This window comes from Stegodyphus dumicola, chromosome X1 (genome assembly GCF_044657685.1).
Source record: "Stegodyphus dumicola isolate Sdum_Otavi_A_Nest chromosome X1, ASM4465768v1".
Taxonomy (NCBI): Eukaryota; Metazoa; Arthropoda; class Arachnida; order Araneae; family Eresidae; genus Stegodyphus; species Stegodyphus dumicola.
Window position 1 is genome coordinate 182901406 of NC_140780.1, and position 6933 is coordinate 182908338.

General features: G+C 35.4%; 1 pseudogene; it reads right to left on the minus strand.

Moving 5' to 3' along the window:
• Positions 1 to 851: 851 nt before the first annotated feature.
• Positions 852 to 1650, minus strand: LOC146993362 (uncharacterized; annotated as a pseudogene).
• Positions 1651 to 6933: the final 5283 nt, after the last annotated feature.

Below are 6933 nucleotides of genomic sequence, written 5' to 3' on the forward strand. Positions count from 1 at the left end.
TGCAGGGTTAACAGGAATTTGATGATAGGCACGTGCTAAATCAAGTGTTGAGAATATGTTCTTTCCTTAAAACATTTGAGTGCAATCCTGAATATGGGGTATGGAATAGCGATTCGGAATTGTAACGGCATTTAAGGGACGATAATCCCCGCACGGTCGCCAGTCGCCATTAGCCTTACGAACCATGTGCAGGGGGCTTGCCCAAGGACTTTTTGAAAGCTGAATGATGCCTTTTGATAGGAGAAAATCAAACTCTTGACGTGCAGCTTGAAGTAATTCTGGATATAATCTTCTAGGTTTGGAGAAAATAGGAGGTCCTTTAGTTTCAATGTGATGGAAAATCGTTGACATTGGTGGCCTCTCAAAAGTTTGCGAAGGATTCGTCAAGCTAGGGTAATCAGCAAGAATTTTGTCAAATTTTGAGTTACCCATCAAAATATGAATGCTAGTACTGAGCGGGTTCACATTAGGAAGTCTACCGCAAGAATATAGTTTTGTTTGTCCATCAATTAAACGGTTGTTTTTAACGTCTATGAGTAAGTTGAACTTTGTGAGAAAGTCAACACCTATGATGGGTTGATTGACGTCTGCCAGGATAAAAGGCCAAGTAAATGAGCGACGTAAGTTTAAATTGATAGTCAAAAGTTTGGTGCCATACGTTGCAATTTTAGTGCCGTTAGCGGCAAAGAGTTCCAATGCAGCTGGTATTTTGGCATGCTGACTGTAACTCTTGGGAATGACAGATAAATCGGCTCCGGTGTCAATTAAAAAAGTCAGCTTTGAGGATGAATCGGCCAAAAGAATTCGATTGATGTGGCGGTCGCAACTTTGGCCGGCAAGCGATCGCCGATCTAGTTTTCCGACTGCCGGAAATTGCACGGAGAAACAAATTTTCGTGCCTTGGAACCAAAATTAGTACGGTAGAAACAGATGTTGTTGCACGGTTCTTTATACTGTTGATAGCGTCCACTAGAGCTATTACGCCTACTGTTGCGTTTGGAATAGTCTTCTTCGTTCACAGGAACGCTCACGGCTGTTTTTAATGGCTAGCGAAAGTTCATTTATCTGCTTTGTCAGCTCTGCAACTTGCTGTTCAATGGGAGAGGTAGATGCCGTAGCAGCACTATTTATGTGCGGGACAGTTGTGAGATCTGTAATTTTATCAGCTACAACTGCTAGTTTTGGAAGATCATCACTTAAGGCAGCAAGAATACTTTGTGTATTTTACGGGAGACGAGATATCCATAGGGATTTCAATAAAGGTTCTCCAACGGTCTCTCCAGCGAGGTTTCGCATACGGCAAAGTAATTGTGATGGGCGTTGATCGCCAAGTTCTAGTCCTTGAAGAAGTGTACGTATCTTTGACTCCTCACTTTCAGAATGCAATTCAATTAAGCGTGTTTTTAGTGTATCATATTTGACAGTCACAGGTGGGTGTAAAACGATATCACAAACGCTATTGAGAATATCAGATTCGATTGCAGATATCACATGATTGAATTTCGTGAAGTCAACAGTGATTCCGGCGATATCAAACTGGGCCTCTAGTTGTGCAAACCACAAAGTAGGGTTGACCTCCCAAAATGGGGGAGGTTTGACGGAAACACGTGAAATATTAAGATCGTCTGCGATGGGTTGTGGTGGAGCCATGATTCACAAAAACAAATATATATTGTCAATATGACACAAATAAATACACAATAATCAGTCACTAATAAGTTCACATACGACACTAGTGCAAAATAAATAAAGTTAATGTAAACATTAACGTGAGAGAAACACTTTTGCAGGTAAGCTATCCGAATATAAGCATAAGTAATACTAAGAATTTGCGGGGCTTACCTCCGAATTATACGAGAAATATTTGCTCAGTCAGCAGCAGATTCAGCACAACACAATTCACTTATAGAAAAAATATTCCGAAAAAACTTATTTTATGATATGTAACCACGTTGTACGATTTATATGGAGATCACTTCAAAGCACTTTGACGATTTGCATGAGACACATGATAATTCACAAGCACGTTGTTAAGCAGGCACAACTGTTTTTACACTATATTGCTGATGACACGAAAATAATGATAGATTACACTAGTAGTTTGCATGAACAGAAATAATTTTCACTTCATAACACATTATAATCACTGAACTTGAGGATGCAAGCAGGTTACAGGAGGCAGGTGTTCACTAACTTGACGAGTCACCATTTATGGCTGTTGTGATGGATGCCATTTTTGATTGCACGTTGAATGTTAACAAAATCTGACTCGGTAATATTAAGATTTATATTTAATTCTAGGATGATATATATTTTAACATATCTTCACTTATACACAATCACATTGCATGTAGTTACAAGATGAGTATTTTTACAGTTCGCAAGTCCGCATGAGTAAAAATCAAGAAAGTCATATTACAGCTACGATAACATCACGGAGGGAAGGAGAGGTGAGTGCGTGCTTCACCGACGGCAGCTAGGAACCGAGTAACCAGTTCGAATTTTCCTCCAGAGAGGAAGAGGGAGAAAGCTGGTAGCGCCCTCTCTCGGGGCAGCGGACAAATAATAATAATAAAGAGTTCTCCACAAGTAATTCCTGGAACTCAGTTTTGCAATTTGTATTTGACTTGAATTCAACATTTTTGTATCGTCGAAAAAATTTATTTTCGGTTTTAATATGAAACTACAGTTTAGCTTTTACAGATTTCTTTTCTTTATTATTACTTAATTAAGCTATGATCTTTTCATCAGTTTTATAATCTTTTGTTGTAAAACATTTTATAGCCTCGAAATTTCACAACAAATTAATAAAAATAGAGAGCAAAATGATTCTTCTTACCTTGTATCCAGTGCAGCATCAAGCGAGATCATACCTAATTAACTTGTAATCCAAAATAGGTGTAGACGGAAATTGTAAGATCACAAAACACATTCTTTATTAATACACGAAAATAGATAAAAATTCGTTAGTATTCCAAATACATATTGAAAAAGGGAGTTATATTATAGAGATTGTCATAGCACTGTCCTTTCCTGAAGGAGTAAGAAAAGTAAGTGTAAAGAATAAGAGAGTTACACAGTTAACTTTTTTGCAGGGTTTCCAGTTCATACACTTTATCGCTCTATTGGCAACAGTCCATCACTATATGCATACCAACAGTATTCAGGTATTTGCGAACATAAGCGCTGAAGTGGGTTGGCGTCCCATCAAGCTGGAACCACATTCGGTTGCGAATGGCGATCAGAACATCTTGGAACAGTTCCGGGAACATTTGTACCAGAAAATAAGACAATGCTGACCATTGAGTCGCTTTGGCAGTAGGTATGGGCCAATTAAGAAGTCGTACACGATACCCACCCACACATTCACACTGATTTATTGTTGAGACGCATGCGGTCGCGTTGAGCTTGGATTCTCAGTTGCTCACAAGTGAAAACTGTGCGGATTAAATACACCCTCAGGGGTAAACATCGCCTCATTCGTAAATAGCCCATGAGCTGTGAAGTCCGGCTTCAATGCAGATTGCTGCAAGTCACTGGCAGAAGTTCTGGTGCAGAAGGTAGTCTTGAGGATTCAAAGACTGTACTCGCTGAAAATGAAAGGGCTTTAACCTTTTAACTGTCATGCCCGAGATTATCTCGGGCACAGCACTGGTGTTCGAAAATGTCACGCCCGAGTATTTCTCGGGGTAATTTTTTTTTGAGTGCATCGTATTGTCATACCCGAATATATATCGGGAGATGTTTATTTCGGCTACATTTGGTTTTCCAATAAAAAAATTTGACAATTTGTGTACCCAAATCATCAAAATAACTTGACAGTTAAAGGGTTAAGCGATTTTCGTTTAACACTCTCCAAATGGTATGTTGGCTCACACCTACGTTTTGTGCAACAGCTCTTGCACTTGACCCTTGTCTATTAGCAACAATGTTCAAGATGCTTTCTTCAGTCTTGCATTGCGTACAGTTCGTCGTCGGCTAGTAGCCATGCCTTCTTCGGGATTCGAGCTCGGGTCCTTCAGCATAGCAGTCAGCGACGATAACCACTATACTGGTTGGGCGGCTTGTTAAAGATCTAATCTAACTATTCAATAAAGTATTTTGAGGGTGTTAATATGCGAAATAATGTAACTTGGGGACAAATCTCTGATACCACATTTTTGCAAAATATGTTAGAACAAAAGCAAAATATTTGCAAAAGTAGTCCTACTGCTGATGTATTACATTTAGTGCATTAAATTAAGCAATTAATTAAAATTTTATAAAATAAATTTTTATTAACATGAGCACTTCTATGTTTGGAGAAAAATTCAAATGTTTGAATAGAGTTTTTAAAGTTTGCCTAAAATTATATAAGGCTCAGATCTGTGTTTAATATATGACAATTAAAATATCATTGAAAAGGGAGACGTAAAGCCATCCATCAGAAACTCGAATTAATAATATACGAATAATTTAACTTTACTGCGTATTCCTTTGCATAAAATATGAATAATTTAACTGTGTTGCATATTCCTTTTCAGAACTTAAGTTTTCAGTTTTACTTCAGTCTCTACGCCGTTCTTATTAAAATACAGAATAAATAAAGAAATGCATTTAAGTTTAAATATAAATTCGTAATTTCAATATCCGCGAAATTAATTTAAGGATGATAATTAAAGAATGACCTGATAATTTAATGTTAGTTACACAGCTGATTCTAAGACATTAATTAAATCAGTGCATTAGTATCTGTCTAGTGTTGTGTTACATATACAAGTTATGTGCTTTACTGATTACCTTTGCTTTGCTTGCATTTGTGGTATTGTTCGCAATTCAATTAACCTATAGATCACTGTGAGAAACTTTAATAGGGATACTATATAAAGGCTATTGTTTTACGATGAAGGGCCAAAGATGGACTAAAGTGGAATTAATTTCAGGAAATGTTCAGTAGTTAGACTTATATATGTCATTACAGCTCGTATCCAAAAATACAGGCTTTCATATTATTTTTTATATATAACATGAGATAATATTGCGAAGACGTACTTACGATCTTTCACGTAATTGCACAACACATCTGATTTAATAGATGAAAACACATCTGTTGAGAAGCCGCAAAATGTAAACACCACCAAAATGGCAATAATACTTTTATGTTGGAAATTTCATCACCGCGTTTGACTTAAATGTTTAATTCCGGCTTTGTAAAGATAGCTCGGAGACTTATCGCCTGTCCTAAATTTTCCCCTTAAAGGAGCATTCACACTGTGATCTAGTCGTCATTATTGGCGTAGTCTTAAGACGTAAAAACTGCTAACACCTGTGGATAGGAATCCCTGAAAGTACATTGCATTCTGTTTTTAAACTATTTTCACACTCTTTTAATTTTAGAATCATAAATTTATTCTCTAACCTGGTTTTCAAACAGTTTGATGCTAAAACTTAAGGATGAGAGGTACTTCTTGGAAAGCCGAAATGCATAACTTAAAAGCACTAAAATATCAGCATTACGACATTTTTGCACATTAGTTATGTCTCAGTAGTTATTCTGGCAAATGATATTGAAAAAAGTCACCCGATAACCTTCGACTAGACCAGTGTTTCCCGAACTGTATTTCGCGGAATACTGGTGTTCCGCGAAAAACTATGAAATTAAAGTTCGAGATCAACAAAACATTGTCTGCTTTTATGTATTAATATTTTATGTATTAACACAACTAAAAATAACTCGTAAAACAAATGCAAAAAAAATTAATAAATTTTAAAAAAAAATAAAGCAAAGTGGTTTAAATCTCGCGCAATTTTAGTAATGTACCACGATATCAGATGACTTATGCTACCGATAAAATACATCCAGAATGCATTTCTGTTACTGTTCTGTGCTCAGAAACAAAGAAGTGCTTCAGTGTGCTACTTTAGTATTTTAAAAGTCTTAATTTTCTTCGCACTTCTTAATTTTATCTTATTTTTGAAACTGGTAAGTAAATATAAAGTTTTTATTAATATTAATTAATGAGCGTAATTCTATCGTTAAAGGTACTATATTTTAAAAATCAATTGATTTGACAACTGATAGCAGAATAAATAAAAATTTAAAGAATATTGGTAAACGAATTTTAGATGAATTTGTCAGAAGAATATCCAAAGAAAACGAGTTATTCATATTTTTTTACTTCCTTTTGCGGCAATATATTTGCACAAGTCGAGTTTTACACATTACGCTAAAACAAAATACAAATAAAGAAATCGAATTAAATCTGCATCTGATATAAAAATTTCGTGTTTCTAACATTGTGCCTTACATTAAAAAAATTTGCAGTTGGAAGACCCAAACACATCGAAGTTATTAAAAACTAAAATTTTTCCTTTTATCTTTTACATTATTTGATTCATTTAATTAGTTTTATATACCAAATTTTGTAAAATTTAAAATCAAAAAGTATTTTTTATAGGTATGATATAAAAATTGGAATGAATGTTTATATTGTTTATCACCCTCACCTTATTACCAGTGGTACCATTAATTGTACCTAAAAACTAGAATTTAATGCATGTCTGTATTCTCATGTAACATGTCGTCATTAACATTTTATTTATTATTTATTATTACTAAAACTCCAAATTTACTGTGTAAGGATCTTAAGTTTTACTAACGTTTATTTTATGTTAAATCTTTACTATCACTTCTTATTTTCTACTTCCGGCCAGAATTAAAAGCTTTAACTTATTTATGCAAATTTGTCTTGCGAACGCCAAGTACTTAAGTTGTGGCTTTTTGCCAAGCAAGAGGGAGGAAGGAGTTATAAGAAGCAGGCCGCTTGCCATAGTAGTTTTACTCGGTTGCTGGTTGCCTTCAAGGCCAGAGTTTTAATCCTCGTGATAATTTTAAACGTATCGTAGTGTTAGCAGTTCTCTGTACTACATACGGCTTTTTGTTAATATACGGCC